Genomic DNA, 22690 nt, shown 5'->3' with positions numbered 1-22690 from the left:
ATGATAAGAACACACAGACACACTATTCAGAAAGGTCTTAATGACCCAGATAACCACAATGATGTGGTCACTCAGTTAAAGCCAGACTTCCTGGACGGTGAAGTTAAGTGGGCTTAGGAAGCATTACTACAAACAAACCTAGTGGAGGTGATGGAATTCCAGTTGAGCTATTTCAAATCTGAAAAGATGATGCTGTTAAAGTGTAGCACTCAAAATGTCAGCAAATTTGGAAAACTCAGCAGTGGCCACAGGACTGAAAAGGTCAATTTTCATTCCGATCCCAAAGGTGGGCAATGCCAAATAATGTTCTTACTACCATACACTTGCACTCATTTCACACACTAGCAAGGTTATGCTCAAAATGCTTCAACCTAGCCTTCATCTGTATATGAACCGAAAATTTTCAGATATATAAGCTGGATTTTGAATGAGGCAGAAGAACCAGACACCAAATTGGCAACATTCATTGGATCATGTAAAAAACAAGGGAGCTCCAGAAAATACCTACTTCATTGACTATTAGAGCCTTTGACTGCTCGGATCACAACAAACTGTGGAAAAAACTTAGAGATAAGAATATCAGCTCTTTTTTAAGTCAGTGGTGGAACGTGAAAGAGCTACATCCTACGAAGCTGTAAACCAGCACCTCTGTTTGTTTGTTTACTTTGCCTTAGTTCCACCACTCCAAACCCACCCACCAAGGACTCTGAATCTGTTCAACCCTGGCGAAGCAAGACCTTCCAGCTGGGTCCCCCAGATCTGGGCCGACTTTGCGCCTCCAAACAACTTTAGCATAATGTCTTATCTTAAGCAACTGTCTTATGCAGTCAATGGGCTGAGTCTGACCACTTCGGGCATGGACTTGCTGCACTCCTCGGTGGGCTACCTGGCCACCCCTCGGAAACAGCTGCAGGAGAGGACGACGTTCACCAGAGCGCAGCTAGATGGGCTGGAAGCACTGTTTGCTAAGACCCAATACCCAGACATCTTTATGCGAGAGGAGGTGGCGCTGAAAATCAACTTGCCTGAGTCCAGAGTACAGGTATGGTTTAAGAATCCAAGAGCTAAGTGCCGCCAACAGGAGCAGCAACAGCAGAACGGAGGTCAAAACAAAGTGAGACCTGCCAAAAAGAAGACATCTCCTGCCCGGGAAGTGAGTTCAGAGTGAAACAAGTGGCCAATTCACTCCCCCCTCTAGCACCTCAGTCCCAGCCATTTCCAGCAGCAGTGCTCCTGTGTCTATCTGGAGCCCAGCTTCCATCTCCCCACTGTCAGATCCCCTGTCCACCTCTTCTTCCTGCATGCAGAGGTCATATCCCATGACCTATACTCAGGCTTCAGGTTATAGTCAAGGATATACTGGCTCAACTTCCTACTTTGGGAGCATGGACTGTGGATCTTATTTGACTCCTATGCATCAGCAGCTTCCTGGACCAGGGACCACACTCAGGCCCATGGGTACCAAGCTTCTCTTTCCACTCAGGGATATGGAGCTTCAAGCTTGGGTTTTAACTCAACCACTGATTGCTTGGATTATAAGGACCAAACTGCCTCCTGGAAGCTTAACTTCAATGCTGACTGATTGGATTATAAAGATTAGACATCTTCGTGGAAATTCCAGGTTTTGTGAAGACCTGTAGAACCTCTTTTTGTGGGTGATTTTTAAGTATACTGGGCTGGACATTCCAGTGTTAGCCAGGCATTGGTTAAAAGAGTTAGATGGTATGATGCTCAGACTCACCTTCTGATCAATGTCCTGGGAGGCATAGAGGGAAAATGAAAGGCCTTAGAGGGGCCTACCAACCAGTTACCTGAAATGGACAAACCAATCTACTTAATACTTAAGATCCTGTTATAGTTTTAGATCATTGGTTTTCCTGATTCACAATGTGATCGAAAGCATTCTAGCCATGTGCAACCAAATACCACCAAAAATAAACAAGCAGAACTAAATTGTGAGGGAAAGGAGGGAAGGACATAGCCTTCTTAAGCAGAGGTATTCCAATGTTTTAGCCAAACCTTGGTTGAATCTTAGGAATGGACAGTGTCTCAAGCTCACTTACGTTTCATGACCAACTTGTAGTTGGCACTGAAAAACTTTTCAGGGCTGTATGAATTGTGCAGCTGATTGTCCTAGATGCACTACTTTATTTAAAAAAAATAATGTCCATAAGGAGTCAATACGTAGTTTAAGAGGCAATCAGTGTGTGTCTTATATAAATGATACATCTGTGGTTTTTAATCTGTGCTAGACTTCAAAACTGTGAACTCCTGTTATTGTATGCAACCTTGAACTCCACCTCTGCAGGGGTTCTTCTGTGATTAAATAGGTTATAATTATAAATAAATTCAGAGCAACTGAGTACTTATCCAAAAAGTTTACCTTTGGCTGGAGGTGAGCTGCATGAAACTTTACAACAAAAGGTCTCTGGACAAGGAGAGTAAGAGAAGAGAAAGAAAAGGACACTAATTCATCATGTAATTTACTGTTGGTAAACCTAGCAGTAAAGAGACATTGGTCAATTGCTCTGACCCTGATGAATTTATGAGCTGAGATCATCGTTGTTTATGCTTGCAGATGTTAACTGGAAAAGTTATATATGCATAAACCTTTCTTCCTCATTTGGCAGATATGTATAATTATATTATAATGGTTCTAGCACACAAAAAAAAAAAGAATACCAGACCACCTTTCCTATCTCCTGAGAAACCTGTATGCTGATCAAGAAGCAAGTCAAATTATAACTGGTCAAGTAATAACTGGACATGGAACAATGGATTGGTTCAAAATTGAGAAAGGAGTAAGACAAGGATGTGTGTTGTCACCTTGATTATTTAACCTCTATGCAGAGTACATCATGCAAAATGCCAGGCTGGATGACTCTCAAGTTGGAATCAAGATTGCCAGGAGAAATATCAACAACCTCAGATATTCAGATGATGTCACTCTAATGGGAGAAAGTGAAGAGGAACTAAAAAGCCTGTTGATGAAAGTGAAAGAGGAGAGTGAAAAAGTTGACTTAAAGCTCAACATTAAGAAAACGAAGATGATCGCATCCGGTCCCATCAGTTCAGATGGGGAACTAGCATCTCTTAATGAGGATGAATGTGGGGTGTGAAAATGCTGGCTTGAAACCCAATATTCAAAAAACTAAGACCATGGTATCCATCACTTCATGGCAAATAGATTGGGGGAGGTGAATAGAAGCAGTGACAGATTTTATTTTCTTTCTCCAAAATCACAGTGGACAGTGTAGTCAAAGCCATAATATTAAAGGATGCTTGCTACTTGAAAGAAAAGCTATGACAAAAGTATACAACATATTAAAAAGCACAGACATCACTTTGCTGACAAAGGTCTATAGAGTCAAAATTATGGTTTTCCTGGTACTCACATATGGATATGACAGTTGGACCATAAAGAAGACTGGATGTCAATGAATTGATGCTTTCAAATTGTGGTGTTAGAGAAGACTCTTGAGAGCCCCTTGGTTTGCAAAGAGATCAAACCAGTTAATCCAAACCAGTTAATCCTGAATATTCATTGAAAGGACTGATGCTGAAGCTCCAATATTTTGGCTTCCTGATGCAGACTCCACTTTTTGGAAAAGATCCTTATGTTGGGAAAGACTGAAAGCAAAATGAAAAGGGGGTGGCAGAGGGTGAGATGTTTTGATAGCATCATGGACTCAATGGGCATGAACTGAGCAAACTCCAAGAGATAGTTCAGGACAGTGGAGCCTGGCATGCTACAGCTCCTAGGATCACAAATAGTCAGACATGACTTAGTGACTGAACAACAATGACAACAAATATACCCAAGCTTTTGTTCAGTCAGTAATGAGAGTTGCTTATAAGAACCTCTACACAAGTCCACATGTATGCTATTAATATTTTGATACACACAGCATAAGGCAACTGAGGATTCATGAGTACCAGAAACATACTTGGATTTATAGTAAGAACTTTACCCATATTACTTGTTTATATCATGTCATGAAGCATGATGTTTACCTTTAGATGTCATACATAATAATAGGAAGCAGAAAATGTCTTATTGAAATGGGATGATGGGGCTGAGGGGAGACAGTGATCTGGGCCTTGAAGAAAAATGAAACACACACAGAAGGTAAGGGCATGTGGACATGGTTACAACATACAAACAGCACTGTGTATGCAAACTCATAGAAGTAGGAAACTTTATAGGAGCAAGTATAAGGTGATTTTAGAGCAAAGACAGTATTGAGAGATATCCTTGGTTATGAAGTTAGAATGGTATGTTGAAACTAGACCATGGTGGTGATGGTGCAGAGCAAAGGGGGTCATTAATGCCAGTCATAATAATCTGGCCTTGTTTTGTGGATGTTTAATGTCATTGAATGCTTTTGATCAGATGTATGATATGATCACAGTCAAATTCAAAGAATTTTACTCTAAGACTCTTGAGACATATGGTCCCTTTAGGGCACTGATGCTTGGAAGTTCTCAGGGCTCACCCTGAAGTCCTCCTCAGTCCTCTTTTATTTTCTTTTTTGCTAAGCAGACTCACCCAGTTTTAGGTTTTTCTCACCAGACACCTGGTAGTGATGTTTCTCACAGTTTCATGTTTCCTGAACTCTGGATCTAGTTGACCACTCTCTAATCAGAATCCGTTCTAGCTTTCAAGCTAATTTCAAATTAATAAGTCCAAATAAATTTATACATATATATACAATTTGGCTGTTTTCCAGATAGGCTCATTTTCTGTCCATCATCTACCCATCATCTCTGTCAACCCAAATTTATAATCCAGAAACCAACAATATTTCTAGCTACCTCCCCCCTCTTACCAATAATATACAATTCATCACCAAGTAAGTTTATGGATTTAGTTGTCTTAGTAATCTCCACTCTTTCTGTCACTGTGACCTACAAAATCTTCTTCCGTTAGGCTTTGGATGGTTTCTAAACTTGTGCTCTCAGAAATTTATTGCTCTCCATGCGGCCTCAAATTCTCAGTGCTACAGAAAACAGAGAAAGAGATTACAATCAATGGAAGCAATTTATAGAAATGAGGGATCAAAAGATCCCTTATTTGTTTTAAAAAAAACAATGGATATTTTTTCAATCTGAATATCTAATTGAGTAATCAGAATGTGTATGGTCTGACGATTCAGCTACTGAGACAGGAGCTGTGCAATGTCAATATTTTTCAAGCAACATTCTAATTCATCTTTTAGAGAAATAATAGATCATGGAGACATAATTTTTCTTCTTTCTTTTCTGCTGTGTCAAAAGCCATTTAGTATATTGCGGGAAAGTTTCTTAAAAATCTCACTAGCAGTGATTAATACCTTTAAATCTGATTTTATCGGTAGACATATCTTCAAATAACATGGCAAAAGAGTTATGCTAAGTCTCTCCCATGGAAAATATTGTCTGTAATTCCCAAAACTACATCTGCCACAAGCATATCCTTAAATTGATCAAGTGACCTCATTTTACTTTCTAATAGGATGAAAGTTTTATGGTCAATCAGTGAGTAGGTGTTTGCCCAACCCTATGGAATTGGCTTTTCTCTCTCTTATACTATAACAGTATATGTCCACTCATAATTAATTGGAATTTCACAATGAAATTAAAATTTAAAGAGGTTTAAAACATCTTATATTGTCACTGTATAAAGATATGTTATTCAATATTTTTCTGTGAATGTAAATAAAATGAATTCATGATTATCTGTGTTCAGAATGGGAAAATTAGTTAACATTTGAAGGAAACTTCCACATCTTTTATGAAATAACCTGGTTTATTGTCAAACTAAATGTCTATCTTGTTGAAATGAGCTCTCTGAATAGGTATCTCAGGAGCCCTTTTAATTACCGAAATAGAATCTCATAAGCATTCATTAATACAATACTTTGGGAAATATTTTCCCTCTTCTAAAACATTGCAATTTCTGAAAAAAAAAAACATTTTATCCATATCATAAAGATAAATCCTAATACTGTAAGCAATTAAAAAGAGAAGAAAAACAAAGGTTTTTAAATGTTATCTCTGTATAACAACTGGTGGAGAAGGGGTGGAGGAACTCTGAGGGATTTGCAGCATTTTTAGTTGCTTCAGGACAAAGCTGAGCAAGTCAGCAATTGTTTTCCCCTTTACTATTTGAATTCTTCTTTCACTTTTCTGATCAGGACAAAATGTAGGTCTGTCCATTCTTATACATTAGACATGTTGATTTAAGACTTGAGCCACATCTGTAAAGAGAGACTGCTCATGCTTTGTAACTGTTTAAAGCTTTAAAAATACTTGTAGAGTTTCTTCAGAAAGAGATGTATTTGACAATGGCAAATAGAAGTTTGGTCTATTCATGGTGTAACACTGGCCTTTTATAAATCTTCCAAGTATGTAGGAAATTCTGAGACAGAAAGACTGAGTATGGTTCTATAGTCTGGTTTAGTGCTTCTGAGATTGGGTTCACATAATGGGAGATATCCACAAAACAGAATTTTATGAGATTAAGAGACTCACTACAGAGCAGATGTGTTATAAAGAATAACAGAATCTGTTGTTGGGGTAGAACCTGTTGTTCTTAAACACAGTCCATAAGGCTTCCTGCTATTTATTGTAAATGGGCATGGCTCATTCCGCAATAGTAATTAACATCACTGTGTGACATTATTCTAAATGTAGGAGATATGACAATGAACAAAGCTCATAAAACCCCTTTCCTCCTGACAGTTTCATTCTGAAGAAGGGAGACACATAAGCAAAATAGGTAGTGTCAGTTCTGTAATGTATGTACATAGAAGTAGTATAAGTGGTATGTCCTATGGAGAAAATCTAGTTAATTGGAAATGGGGATTGAGAGTTTGGGGCAGCAACATTTTAAATAGAATATTGATAGCAGGCCTCAGAGAAAACATGACATTTAAATAAAAACTTCTAGGAAAGGATGGAATAAGCCTGAGAATAACTGAGAAATAGAATCCAGACAAAGGGGGAAGCAAATGCAGAAGTTCTCAAATAGTAACGTACCTGATAAATAACAGGAAGACAAAGTGGCCCCATGTAGTTGGGGGATGTAGTCAGAGGGGTAAGTGGAAGAATATTCTCATAGAACCTTTTAACAAGACATTAGTTTTGCTCAGAAAGAAGGGAAAAGCTTTAGCTGTACTTTGGACAGAAAATGACATCGTCTGACTTGGTTTTAAGGTGATGGCTTTACACTTCACATATTTTTGAAAATAGACCCAAGAAGGGAAAAGAGAAAAATGGGACAACACATTTGTGAATAATCGCAAGAAATTGGTTTGATAAGCTTGACAGGGTTAGCAAGGAGGAATTGTACTCTGGATACATGTTTTTAAACTGTCATAATTTTTTGAATAATTAGTGGTGAGGTATAAGGCATGGGTTTGATTCCTGTGTTGAGAAGACCTTCTGGAGAAGGAAATGGCAACCTACTCCAGGATCCTTGCCTGGAGAGTCCCATGGACAGAGGAGCCTGGTAGGTTACAGTCCATAGGTTCGCAAAAGAACTGTACAGGTTTAGCAACTGAACATAAATAACATGAAATAAAGAAAGGAGAAAGAATGTCTTTAAGGTTTTTGAATGAGTACCTGGAAGGATGAAATTTCTATAATTGAGATGGAGAGACTGTAGTAAGATATATTTAGGATAGCAGAACAGAGGTCTGGCTTTCTATATGCTAAACCTGTAATACCTGTTAAATAGAGATATGATGTGAATTTGGATATACAGGTTTGGAGTTCACAGAAGAGATGCTAGGTTGAATGGTGTCCCCATGAAATTCATGTTCTTCTTGAAATCTCAGAATGGGACTTTATTTAGAAATATAATTATTGCAAATGTAATTAATTAAAATAAAATGAGATTACACTAGAGTAGGGTGGATTCTTCATCAATATAACTGAGTTCTTATTAAGAGGAAAAGACACAGACATGCAAGGAAGCATGTTACAATGAGGGGGGGAGACTGAGTGAAGCATCCATAAGGCACAATAACACCCCAGTTTTCCAACAAGACCAGGATTGAAGAGAGGAACATGGAAGAGAGTCTCCCCTAGAGCCTTCAGATAGAATATGGCCTTGACAACACCATGGTTTCAAATTTCAGCTACCAGAACTATGAGGGAGGAATTTCAGTTGGTTTCAAGTTACCCAATTTATGGTACTTTGTTGCAGCAGCTCTGGAAACTAATAAATAAGCCATCTGCATACAGCCGTTATTTAAGTTAAGATACTACATTAAAATCTCCAAGATAATAAGAATAGTTATAAAAAAGATGAAGTAAAATGTCTGAAATTTGGGTTATAGTACATTTCAGGTCAGGGTGATTAGAAGAAACCAGAAATAGAGACTAAGAGGTAGTCAGTGAATTAGGAGGAAAACAAGCAGATTGTGGGATCTTGGAACCCAAAGGAAAGAGGCATATCAAGAAGAAAGTTATGTATTCAGTTCAGTTCAGTTCAGTCACTCAGTCGTGTCTGACTCTTTGCGACCCCATGAATCGCAGCACACCAGGCCTCCCTGTCCATCACCAACTCCTGGAGTTCACTCAGAGTTGCGTCCATCGAGTCAGTGATGCCATCCAGCCATCTCATCCTCGGTCGGCCCCTTCTCCTTCTGCCCCCAAATCCCTCCCAGCATCAAAGTCTTCTCCAGTGAATCAACTCTTCCCATGAGGTGGTCAAAGCACTGGAGTTTCAGCTTTAGCATCATTCCTTCCAAAGAAATCCCAGGGCTGATCTCCTTCAAAATGGACTGGTTGGATCTCCTTGCAGTCCAAGGGACTCTCAAGAGTCTTCTCCAACACCACAGTTCAAAAGCATCAATTCTTCGGTGCTCAGTCTTCTTCACAGTCCAACTCTCACATCCATACATGACCACAGGAAAAACCATAGCCTTGACTAGACAGACCTTAGTTGGCAAAGTTATGTCTCTGCTTTTGAATATGCTATCTAGGTTGGTCATAACTTTTCTTCCAAGGAAGAAGCGTCTTTTAATTTCATGGCTGCACTCATCATCTGCAGTGATTTTGGAGCCCCCCAAAATAAAATCTGACACTGTTTCCATTGTTTCCCCATCTATTTCCCATGAAGTGATGGGACCGGATGCCATGATCTTCGTTTTCTGAATGTTGAGCTTTAAGCCAACTTTTTCACTCTCCTCTTTCACTTTCATCAAGAGGCTTTTGAGTTCCTCTCCACTTTCTGCCATAAGGGTGGTGTTATCTGCATATCTGAGATTATTGATATTTTCCCAGCAATCTTGATTTCAGCTTTTGTTTCTTCCAGCCCAGGGTTTCTCATGATGTACTTTGCATATAAGTTAAATAAGCAGGGTGACAATATACAGCCTTGACATACTCCTTTTCCTATTTGGAACCATTCTGTTGTTCCATGTCCAGTTCTATTACATAATGCAAATAAGTAAAGTAAGATCAACGTTGAGAACTGGCCATTGGTGTTATTGATGTAGCAATCACTGGTAACACAGACATTGAATTAAGTTATCATATTAAAAGATGTCTTGACAACTTTTTTTTAATATTCAAAGATAATTATTTACACAATCTAATATAATTTTTAGGGAGGTAGCTGACAAAAGATAATAAGATGAGAAAAGCAGAATGTAGTGATATTTTTAAGATGAAGATTTAATTCTGGTAAAAATAAAGAATCCATAACTGACTATTATTATCACAATAAGAAGTAAAATTGAGAAATCACACTGTAAATCTTCCACCATTGCATGTGCTTGTGTTTTAGAAGACATTGGTATGCATTTTGGTTGTTCCATTTCTCCTTTGTGTTATTTAATAGAGGAGAGAAAAAAAAAAACGCAAAAAATGAGACAAGACAAAGAAAGCCACAAATACAAAAGAAGGCAAGAAAGTGAGATTCATATGGGACCATCCTGTTTGTTGTCCCCAGGTGAGGACAGTTGATGACAGAATGCAGAACACCAGGAGAAGTCTTTGTCAACAGCGTTGATGTTCCCACTGTATTTCTTTGCTTTGAAACCGATTTGCAATTCTCCTGACATCAGTTTTCAATTTATTACCCCAGGTGGGTCGGTCTCTGTGGAAGGCCAGCCTATATATGCAGCAGCTGAAATAACTAGTTGGGGCTAATGAGACTGAGAATGTCATGGGCTGGTCAATATTCATTTATTTGAAGGAAGCATCTCTGTTTAACCTGAAGGCTATATTTCATTAGATTTATGCACTGTAATGCAATACCTGAAACTGAATGAAACTGGTGTTGTTTTCTTAAATACCAGCAGTTTTCATTTACGTTTGAGATGAAAATCTGCCCATCTTTGGCATGTATAAAACCTGTTCTCTATCAGCTACTATTTTTTTTCTTATTGTGGTCATTGTGTCCTAATGTTGAACATAAGTAATTTTCTTGGATATTAGACATTTTTTTTTTCTCCACAAGTAATGTAGTTTCTTTGTCAAAAGTCTTAGGCAGTTGTAACAACTAAAGTAACAATTGTAGCAGGGCCAGGAGATATATATTCCTGTCCATGGAATGCAGGGTAATGGAGGCAGTGCAATGTCCAGGCATGAAAGATTAGATCCCCAGAGAATGAAACACATGTAAAGGTAAAGGTAAATGAAAAATGATGTCCATATGATTTTGTTAGACAAAGAGATATTGAATATCATTGTAGAGCAAGACGAGTCCAGAATGGTACATGACAAAATTGGACTGCATTAGGATCAAGTGAGTATCCTATTAAAACATACTCACGTCTAAAGCCCCCAATCCTACAGGCTTGCTGAATTAGAATATATGACATGAAATTGTAGGTATCTGTATAGGAGGTAGAGACAAGAAGAGCCTGCAGTGAACAGTTAGCAGTGAACCCAGTTAGACATAAACTCTAGTAAAATTATGCATTATATTTAATGTCATATTATTATGCCTATTTTTCCCCCATCTTTCCTGTTGAAATTTGGAAAGATTACAGAGACTTTCATGTGAATCCTGTTACTTTTTAAGGTATAGGAAAACACCAAGGAGAGGAGTTAAAGAATGGCTCAAAAAACACTCATTCCAGAAGGTACTGCATGCCTGCACATACATAAAGATTTCATTACCAAATATACATATGAAGCGCTGAACACACACACTCCTGAAGATACTTTTATTACTCAAATTACACATTAATTCATTTCAGATTATGTGAAATACTACAATTTAAAAAATCACTCTGTCAATTCTCTTTTTTTTAAAAAAATTAGTGTTTATATATATATATACATATATATATATATATACACATTTTTGTGCTTGGAGTCTTTTTTTTTTTTTTTGTACATCCTCAATACAGTTTGGAAAATACTGCCTTTTGTGGACTTTTTGGTCTATTAATTTAAGTTTCACTTTTGATTCATGAGCTTGCACATAATATATTTTATTTTAATGAATCCTTTTCTTTGTAAGTTTTATTTTTTTTTTAAGTGCAATTATCCAGTTGAATACACAAAACCAGGAGCCTCAAACTTAAATGCACAGAGTTCAAGAAAGAATAAAATGTGTGAGCTGAATTGGCTGCAGGTCAATTGGCAAAGGTGGTGTCTGTGGGCAATGAGACTTTATGATTTGTTAAAAAGGATCTTGTTCTCCAATCTTTTCCCAACAACATAAATATACTTTCTGTCTTTCATATCTATATGTTTGTATGTCCATCATCTATCTATCTATTTGTCTACTGTCTATTTATCTTGAGAGAAAGAGTTTTTACTGAAACAATTCAGGCTTTGGGTATTAATTTTCAAATTCTATTCTAAATCAGTCTTGTCATTAAGGATAAGAATTCCAATATTTTTCATAGCATTCAATTACCTGTTCATTAGTGTTTCATTCAAGTGGCCCCTGATACCTAGATGTCATAGCGCAAGGCAACAGTAGACACTTGATAGAAAGTGATAGAGTACATATATGTTGGGTTTAATGGGTGGGAGAGAGGGGGAATAGTACAGGAAATAAAAGGAAGTAGCTGAGACAAGCTTTCAGACATACTGTAAATTCTTCAGGCTCTAGGAGCTAAAGAGTCACAGAAATAATTAGGAGAAGACAAGAAGTTATCTTATGTGCAATGGGGCATTGCCAGCCCTTTCTTGCCCAGTGAAATTAAGAGAAGTCAATCTACCTATATTCATTTTATTTTTGAAAATTTTTGTATTTTCATTTGAAAATATAACACTACATGAGCAGGTACTTCTTGTTTTTGTGCCCTTTGCCTGCACTGTAAGGTATGTGGGATCTTAGTTGACCAACCAGGGATCAAATCTGCACCAGCTGCAGTGAAAGCACTGGAAGGGCAGAGTCTCAATCACTGGATCAACAGGGAAGTCCCCTGAACATGTACCTTTGAGAAATAAGTAGGACTATTGAGAAAGAACTTTGCCTCAGAGAAATGTGGCCATTCTGGTGTTTCCAATCTTGGGTCTCTAGCTGTGGGAGCTCAGAAAACAAAGTTTAAATGCTTTAGCCTAAACTGCTTTCTCCAATGGGTAACACAGTATACTGAAAGTGAAAGTAGAAGTCTCTCAGTTCAGTTTAGTTCACTCACTCAGTCACATCCGGCTCTTTGCAACCCCATGAATCGCAGCACACCAGGCCTCCCTGTCCATCACTAACTCCTGAAGTTCACTCAGACTCACGTCCATCCAGCCATCTCATGCTCTCTCATCCCCTTCTCCTCCTGCTCCCAATCCCTCCCAGCATCAGAGTCTTTACCAATGAGTCAAATCTCCACATGAGGTGGCCAAAGTACTGGAGTTTCAGCTTTAGCATCATTCCTTCCAAAGAAATCCCAGGGCTGATCTCCCTCAGAATAGATTGGTTGGATCTCCTTGCAGTCCAAGGGACTCTCAAGCATCTTCTCCAATACCATAGTTCAAAAGCATCAAGTCTCTCAGTCATGTCCAAATGTTTGTGACTCCATGGACTGTAGCCTACCACGCTCCTCTGTCCATGGAATTGTCCAGGCCAAAATACTGGAGTGGGTAGCTATTCTCTTCTTCAGGGTATCTTCCCAACCCAGGGATCAAACCCAGGTCTCCCACATTGCAGGTGAATTCTTTACCAGCTGAGCCACCAGAGAAGCCCATTATACTGAAAAGAAGCACTTAACTTAAAAGTAATAACAAGAGTGGCTATTCTTAGGTTTTATTGACTTAAAATACTTTCCCTTCTCTGTCCCGTTTTGTCAAAGCACTTATAAAATTTTTAAACACTTTTAGAGGAATTTTAGGCTCATTACAAAAGAGAATGGTACAAAAATGTCTCATATACTCACTGCCCCAAGAAAAGTAGTCTACCCTTTTAATATTCCCTATCATGGAAAGAATGAATGAATGAATGAGTGGATGAATCACAAGCTAGAATCAAGATTTCCAGGAAAAAAAAAATCAACAACTTCAGATAGGCAGATGACATAATTCGAAGGGCAAAAAGTGGAAAGGAACTAAAAAGTCTCTTGATGAAGGTGAAAGACGAGAGTGGAAAAGTAGGCTTAAAACTAAAAATTCGAAAAACTAATATCATGACATCTGGCCCTATTACTTCATGGAAAATAGAAGGGGAAAAAGTGGAAACAGTGACAGGCTTTATTTTCCTGGGCCACAAAATCACTGCAGATGGTGACTGCAGCCATGAAATTAAAAGACACTTGCTCCTTGGAAGAAAAGATATGATAAATCTAGACAGCATATTAAAAAGCAGAGGCATCACTTTGATGACAAAGATCCGTATAATCAAAGCTATGTTTTTTCCAGTAGTTGTGTACAGATATGAGAGTTGGACCATAAAGAAGGTTGAACACCAAATAATTGGTGCTTTCAAACCGTGATGTTGGAGAAGACCCTTGAAAGTCCTTTTGATTTCAAGGAGATCAAACCAATCAATCCTAAAGGAAATCAATCTTGAATATTCATTGGAAGGACTGATGCTGAAGCTGAAACTCCATTCTTTTGGCCCTCTGATGGGAAAAGCTGAATCACTGGAAAAGACCCTGATGCTGGGAAAGATTGAGGGCAGGAGGAGAAGGGGCAGACAAGGATGAGATGAATGGATGACATCACTGACTCAATGGACATGAGCTTGAGAAAACTCTGGGCGATAGTGAAGGACAGGGAAGCCTGTCATGCTGCAGTCCATGCAGTTGCAAAGAGTGAGACACGACTTAGTGACTGAACAACAACAAATCAGAATGGTACATGTTAACAAATGGTAATCTTATATTGAATATCATAATCACCTAAAGTTCTTCATTTACATTAATGTTCACTGTTGGTTTTATATATTCTGTTAGTTTAGATAAAAGCACAATGCCATGTGGGCTTTCCAAAATGGCTAAGTGGTAAAGAATCCATCTGCAATGCAGGAGACCTGGGTTCAATCACTGGTGTGGGAAGCTACCCTGCAGAAAGGAATGGCAACCCACTCCAGTATTCTCACTTGGAGAATCCCATGACAGAAGAGCTTGGCAGGCTACATTCTATAGGGTCTCAAAGAGCTGTAAACGACTGAAGTGACTGAGCATGGACACACACACAATGGAATGTATCTATCACTATAGTACCATGCAAAATATCTTCATTGCTCTGAAAATCCTCTGTACTCCATATATTTACCTTTCTTCTACCTCAGCCTCTGACAACCACTGATCTTGTTACTCTCTCCATAGTTTTACTTTTACCAAGAATGTCATATGTGGTAGCTGTAGACTTTCACTATGTAGTTTTTCTTTTTTTTTTTTTTTTCAGATTGGCTTCTTTCATTTAATAATACATAATTAACCTTCCTCCATGCCTTTTCTTTTTAATTTTTTTGTTTATTTATTTGTTTTTGGCTGTGCTGCATCTTTCTTGCTGTGCAGGGTGAGCAGGGGCTACTCTATAGTAGTGGTACACAGGCTTCTTGTTGTGGTGGCTTCTCTTGCTTCAGTGTAAAGGCTCTATGACCCCTAGGCTCCAGTAGTTGGGTTGTATGGAGTATGTAGGCATCAGTAGTAGTGATGCATGGGATTTGTTGCCCCATGGCATGTGGAATCTTCTTAGACCAGGGATTGAACCGGTATTTCCTGCATTGGCAAGCAGATTCTTAACCTTTGGACCACCAGGGAAGTCCCATGTCTTTTCATAATTTCTTACTTTTGTGAGAAACTCTTAAACTGTTTTTAACAATGGCTGTACCATGTTACATTTCCACTAGCAGTGGATTAGGGTTCTGTTGTTCTACATCCTCATCAGTATTTGATATTGTCAATGTACTAGATTTGACCATTCTAATTGGTGTATAATGGTATCTCATTGTTTTAATTTGCATTTCCCTGATGGTATGTGGTATGCAATGGCTTGTTTCATGTTTATTTGTCATCTATATAATGTCTTTGGTGCTATTTTTTCAAGATTTTAACCCATTTTGTAATTAGGCTACTTATATTTTTATTGCTAAATTTTAGGAGATCTTTCCATATTTTGTATAATGTTTTTTTATGTTGTTGCTTTATTTTGGCAAATGTTTTCTCTCAGTCTAAGACATCTTCTCATTCTCTTGATATTGAACTTCACATAGCTAAAATTTTTAATTTTTATGAAGTCAGTTCATCTGCATTTCTTTTATGGATCATGCTCTTGATGTTGTATCTAAAAACATCATTGCCATACCCAGGATCATCTAGATTTTCTATTATGTTATCTTCTAGGAGGGCTCCTCAGGTGGCTCAGTAATAAAGAAGCCGCCTGCCAAGCAGGTGATACGGATTTGATCCCTGAGTTGCAAAGGTACCCTGGAGAAGAAATGGCAACCCACTCAAGTATTATTGTCTGGAAAATCCTATGGATAGAAAAGCCTGGTGGGTTAAAGTTCATGGAGTTCCAAAAGAGTAGGCCATGACTTAGCAACTAAACAACAAGAACATCTTTTAGGAATTTTAACATTTTGCATTTGTTTAGTAATGTGTACCATTTTGAGCTATTTTTGTGCAGGTTATAATATCTATATCTAGATTCATTATTTTAATTTGAAGATTCAATTGTTCCAGAACCATTTTTTTGAAAAGGTCATCTTTGGTTCACCGTATTGTCTTCCCTACTTTGTCAAAAATCAGTTAAAATATTTATGTGAGTCTATCAATGGTCTTTGTACTCAATTCCATTGATCTACTGGTCTATTTTTCACCAAAAGGACACTGTTTTAATTACTGTGGGTTTATAATAAGTTTTGAAGTTGAGTAATGTCAGTCTTTCAAATTTGTTCCTCTCTTTCAGCTATTATGGGTCTTTTGTTTCTCCATTTAAACTTTAGAAAGTTTGTCAATATTGACAAAATAGTTTGCTGGGATCTTGATTGGTACTGCATTGAATATATAGATCAATTTTGAACTGACATCTGACAATAGTGAGTCTTCTTATTTATGAGCACAGAATATATCTTCAGTTTAATTATGTGATTCTGTTCTTCAAAGTTTGGTAACTTTATATTATTATTGTTGTTGTTTAGTCACTAAGTCATGTCTGACTCTTTTGCTTCTCCATGAACTATAGCTCACCATGCTCTTCTGTCCATGGGATTTCCCAGGCAATAATATTGGAATCAGTTGCCATTTCCTTCTCCAGGGAATCTTCCCAATCCATGGATTGAACCTGCATCTCCTGCTTTGGCAGGCTATTCCTTACCACAGAGCCACCTGGGAAGCCCTTTCTTTATATAGTTCTTATCATAGTTGTACCTAGGCATTTCATTTGGGTAGCTGTCAATATAAATTATATATATATATATTTAATTTCAAATTCCATTTGTTCACTGTTGGTATATAAGAAAGTGATTAACTTTTGTACTTTAACCTTGTATCCTGAAACCTTGCTATTACTTGCTTATTATTTCTCAGACATTTTTGTTGTTTTTGTTTATGAACATGTCATTAACAAACAAGAAGAGTTTTATTTCGCCCATCTTGATATGTAAAATTTGTAGTTCCTTTTATTGTCTTACTGCATTAGCTAGATCTCCCAGTAGATTGTAAAAAGGAGCTTTGAAAAGAGAAATGTTCTATAGTCCAAATATTAAATCTGAGTCTTTTAGTGAGTCTATGCCTCAGAACTATGCACTTGACAAATGTTTCTCAATTTTTCTCTCCCTTAATGTAGGACAGAATAGCTAGAGTGGGCTGGATTTGTGTTTTCCTTCTTCTGTATGGAAGTTTAGAAGGGCCAGTAGTTGAGGATTTTCTTTTCCTGGGTGGAGCTGAGAAGTGACACTAGAACTGACTGGTGTTGGTTACTTTCCTCCCTTCAGGTTTCAGTTAGACTCAGAAAATAATCCAGCAGGTTATACTCTGGCTAACTAGTTTCTCCTAAGGGACAGTCTTTTCAAGAACAAAATGTTCTGATATGTTTCAAAATGATTAATTTTCTTCTCTTCCCTGCTGAAAGGCTAAGTAGACTTTTTTTTTTTTTTTCTGATGTTTACTTTGGGGACCTAGTTTAGTTCCTGGAGGTGAATCTTACAGTACTGTAGCAGACCTTTATAATTGGTTTTCCCTAAATATTTTAACTCTCAGAGTTGCCTACACTGAGTCTCCTGCAATTTTTCAATCTGAGGTCAGGTTTTTCTACCTGGCACTGGTTTCTGTGGTGGATGGTAATAGTAATTCTGTGTATCCATCTGTATATCTCTCCAGTCTTGGAGGCAATAACTTGCCCTGTGTCCCCCCTTCTGTTATGATCCAAGGAGAGTTGTTGAGTTTTCCATCTGTTCAGTTTTTTTTTTTTTTAAGATTTATTTATTTTAATTGGAGGCTAATTACTTTACAATATTGTATTGGTTTTGCCATGCATCAGCATGAATCCACCATGGGTGTACACATGTTCCCAATCCTGAACCCCCCTCCTATCTCCCGCCTTGTACCATCCCTCTGTTTCATCCCAGTGCACCAGCCCCAAGCATCCTGTATCCTGCATTGAACCCGGACTGGTGATTCGTTTCTTATATGATATTATACATGTTTCAATGCCATTCTCCCAAATCATCCCACCCTCTCCCTCTCCCACAGAGTCTAAAAGACTATTCTATACATCTGTGTCTCTTTCCCTGTCTCGCATACAGGGTTATCATTACCATCTTTCTAAATTTTTCACTTGTTTTTAGGACAAAGCGTTGACTTCCAATCCCCCTACATGTTGAACTAGGAACCCAAGTCCATTCATTTTTTTTTTTTTCTTTTTTCCTTAGACACACAATGATAATAGACCCTTTGCAACATGACAGCCTTTCCTTGATGGGGAGAAGAATCTTGAAATATATGAAGAGGCATTTCAAATATAAAATAATAAATGTTGTGAAGAGGTGAGCAAAGCACCTTGTAGAAGAGTGCTCATGTGTGCCCAGTCACGTCTGACCCTTTGCAGTCCTATGTACTGTAGACCACCAGGTTTCTCTATCCGTGGATCTTTGCAGACAAGGATACTGAAATGGGTTGCCATTTCCTACTCTAGAGGATCTTCTCAACCCAAGGATTAAACCCACATATTTTGCATTTCCTGCATTGGCAGTCAGATTTGTTATCACTGAACCACCTAGGAAGCCCTGTAGAAAAGATACTGAGCTCTAATTAAATATATAGCATCCTGCGTATTCTGCAATGGGATAATGGTATACAAATAAACATGACGAACCTGTTTTGGTAACTTCTGATATTGTTTAAATGAAATGGACGTAATATTTCCTCAGTCTCATATTGACTATACATCCCAAAGTTCTCTCTTTTCTTCTTGGTTTCATTTTTCTAGGGAGTTCTGAAAGCCAAAGTGTCTGTCATCAAGTTTATGCTAATACTTGACAACTAAAACATGAGATACAATACTAGGAAGGGATATATTTTGATGAGTATAAAGTAAGCTACTCTGATTATTATAAATTATTTAGTTTTCTGCTGTAATAAAAGCTGCCACTTGGAGATATCTATATAAATGTCTAAGAAATGAGAAGTGAAATTACCCATTTCCTCCTCTACACAATAATATGTCTTCAGAATTCTTCTGTGCGTGTGTGTGTGTGTGTTGGTTGCTTAGTCATGTCTGACTCTCTGCAATATCATGGACTATAGCCTGCCAGGCTCCTCTGTCCATGGGGATTCTCCAGGCAAGAATACTGGAGTGAGTTGCCATTTCCTTCTCTACAGAATTCTTGTACCAGTGTGTTAGTCCATTTGGGGTTCCATAACAAATTTTCATATACCAGAGCATTTAAAAAAAAACAGAATTTTATTTCTCACAAGTCTGGAGGCAAAAAATATAAGCCCGGGTGCCACGATGGCTGAATTCCATGCAGAACTCTTTTTCGAGCCGAAGATGTCTGAGTTCTTCTTCTATCCTCACATATTAGAGAGAGTGTTCAGTTCTGTTCAGTCACTCAGTCATGTCCGACTCTTTGCGACCCCACGTATTGCAGCACGCCAGGCCTCCTTGTCCATCACCAACTCCCGGAGTTCACTCAGACTCACGTCCATCGAGTCAGTGATGCCATCCAGCCATCTCATCCTCTGTCATCCCCTTCTCTTCCTGCCCCCAATCCCTCCCAGCATCAGAGTCTTTTTCAATGAATCAATTGGCCACCTCGCATGAGGTGGCCAAAGTACTGGAGTTTCAGCTTTAGTATCATTTCTTCCAAAGAAATCCCAGGGCTAATCTCCTTCAGAATGGACTGGTTGGATCTCCTTGCAGTCCAAGGGACTCTCAAGAGTCTTCTCCAACACCACAGTTCAAAAGCATCAATTCTTCGGTGCTCTACCTTCCTCACAGCCCAACTCTCACATCCATACATGACCACAGGAAAAACCATAGCCTTGACTAGATGGACCTTAGTCAGCATAGTAAGGTCTCTGCTCTTGAATATACTATTTAGGTCGGTCATAGCTTTTCTTCCAAGGAGTAAATATCTTTAGATTTCATGGCTACAATCACCATCAGTGACTTTGGAGCCCCAAAAAATAAAGTCTGACACTGTTTCCACTGTTTCCTCATCTATTTCCCATGAAGTGATGAGACCGGATGCCATGATCTTTGTTTTCTGAATGTTGAGCTTTAAGCCAACTCTTTCACTCTCCTCTTTCACTTTCATCAAGAGGCTTTTTAGTTCCTCTTCACTATCTGCCATAAGGGTGGTGTCATCTGCATATCTGAGGTTATTGATATTTCTCCCAGCAATCTTGATTCCAGCTTGTGTGTCTTCCAGCCCAGCATTTCTCATGATGCACTCTGCATATAAGTTAAATAAGCAGGGTGACAATAGACAGCCTTGACGTACTCTTCCTATTTGGAACCAGTCTGTTGTTCCATGTCCAGCTCTAAGTGTTGCTTCCTGACCTGCATACAGATTTCTGAAGAGGCAGGTCAGGTGGTCTGGTATTCCCATCTCTTTCAGAATTTTCCACAGAGACAGTGTAAGCTAGTTCTTAATTTTCTTCTTATAAGGGCACTAATACCACTCTCGAGGGCTTCATCCTCATGATCTAATTATCTCACAAAAGTCCATTTTCTGGATAACATTACATATGGAGTTAGGGCTTGGGCATATGCATTTTAATGAAACATGGACCTGCAATGGAAACAGTGACAGATTTTATTCTCTTGGGCTCCAAAATCACTGCAGATGGTGACTGCAGCCATGAAATTAAAAGACACTTGCTCCTTTGAAGAAAAGTTATGACCAATCTAGACAATATATTAAAAAGCAGAGACATTACTTTGCCAACAAAGGTCCATCTAGTCAAAGCTACAGTTTTTCCAGTAATCATGTATGGATGTGAAAGTTGGACCATAAAGAAAGCTGTGCACCAACGATTTGATGCTTTTGAACTGTGATGTTGGAGAAGACTCTTGAGAGTCCCTTGGACTGAAAGGAGATCAAATCAGTCAATCCTCATGGAAATCAGTCCTGAATATTCACTGGAAGGACTGATGCTGAAGCTGAAGCTCCAATACTTTGGCCACATGATGGGAAGAACTGACTTATTGGAAAAGACCTTGATGCTGAGAAGAACTGAAAGAAGAGAAGGGGAAGACAGGATGAGATGGCTGGATGGCATCACTGACTTGATGGACATGAGTTTGAACAAGCTCCAGAAGTTGGTGATGAACATGGAAGCCTGGTGTGCTGCAGTCCATTGGGTTGCAAAGAGTCAGACACGACTGAGTGACTGAACTGAACTGAACTGGATGTGCGATTCATACCACTCAAGTATCCTAGGGGGAAAAAAAAAAAAAAAAACAACAACTGTGAATTGGACAACCATGCTACACTGAGAAAGTAATAGTTTTTATTTGGGGGTCTTTAGCAATTCCTTTCAACATTTTTATAGTTTATTAAATATTTTTGCTTTTTTGTTTGTTTCTCGCACAGTAGGCTCTGTACAGTCCCATTAGTAATGCCCTGGAAGCATGGAGTACCACAGATAATAAAAGTGAGAACACCTGATTTTAGAACTGATATCATTTATCTCTATATTACAACTGAAAGTGTAGATTTATTTTGCGAGTTAACATGACTTTTTATTATTATGCAAATATTTGATAGTCAAATTTTGTCTCTGAAAATAGAGATTTAACACATCAAATAGTAGGTTGGAGTGATAACTTTAATAACACAGAAGTGGTTGGGCTTTGTGAGTTAGAAATAAGTATACATTATAATTCCATTTAAGTCTCCTTATGGTATAATAGGTAAGGAAGATCTGTAAACATTTTGTCCAATAACAGTATGATTTACACTTTACTTTTTTCTTTCTCTCTTTTCCTTTTTACTAGTAAAAGGAAACAATGGAAAAGGAAAAGATAAAAGAAATTCCAGCTCCATCAATTTTCTCATTGTGTGTCTCATTAACTAAGACCAATGTCAGTACCTTTGTCATTTTCGTAGTATTGACTTTAAGATATTTTCCATTTGTGAAAATAAATGACTTCTTCCATTTCTTTCTTCCTTCTGAATAATAGAACCCTATGGACTCAAGTGCAGTAATAGCCTGACAATATTTAAGATGTTTCTTAAAAGATTCCCATAATAATGTTAGAAGTTGCAATATCAGTGATAAATCAATTTGCAATCTGTCAATTTTACTTTTTAAATTTTGTCTTATGGTTTTAGTTACATACCTGTTCAAAATTACTATATTTTCATGGGGAATCATTACTTTTAACTTTAGATAATGAACTTTATCATTTCTCCTACTACTTTTGACTTAACTGGTATATAGATAACCACATCTTTTTGGTTAGGATGGTAGCATATTGAAAAGCAGAAACATTACTTTGCCAACAAAGGTCTGTCTAGTCAAGGTAATGGTTTTTACAGTGCTCATGTATGGATGTGAGAGTTGGACTGTGAAGAAAGCTGACTGCCGAAGAATTGATGCTTTTGAACTGCGGTGTTGGGGAAGACTCTTGAGAGTCCCTTGGACTGTAAAGAGATCCAACCAGTCCATTCTGAAGGAGATCAGCCCTGGATGTTCTTTGAAGGAATGATGCTAGAGCTGAAACTCCAGTACTTTGGCTACCTCATACGAAGAGTTGGCTCATTGGAAAAATCTGGGAAGGATTGGGGGCAGGAGGAAAAGACTGTGATGCTGGGAAGGATTGGGGGCAGGAGGAAAAGGGGAAGACAGAG

At 38.2% G+C, this 22690-nt stretch overlaps 1 pseudogene; it reads left to right on the top strand.

The window, feature by feature from the left end:
* Positions 797 to 1640, top strand: LOC102182463 (annotated as a pseudogene).

The sequence above is a fragment of the Capra hircus genome, chromosome 24 (assembly GCF_001704415.2).
Source record: "Capra hircus breed San Clemente chromosome 24, ASM170441v1, whole genome shotgun sequence".
NCBI classification, from domain to species: domain Eukaryota; kingdom Metazoa; phylum Chordata; class Mammalia; order Artiodactyla; family Bovidae; genus Capra; species Capra hircus.
The sequence above is the reverse complement of the archived record's forward strand: the minus strand, read 5'-3'. Positions and strand labels throughout refer to the sequence as shown.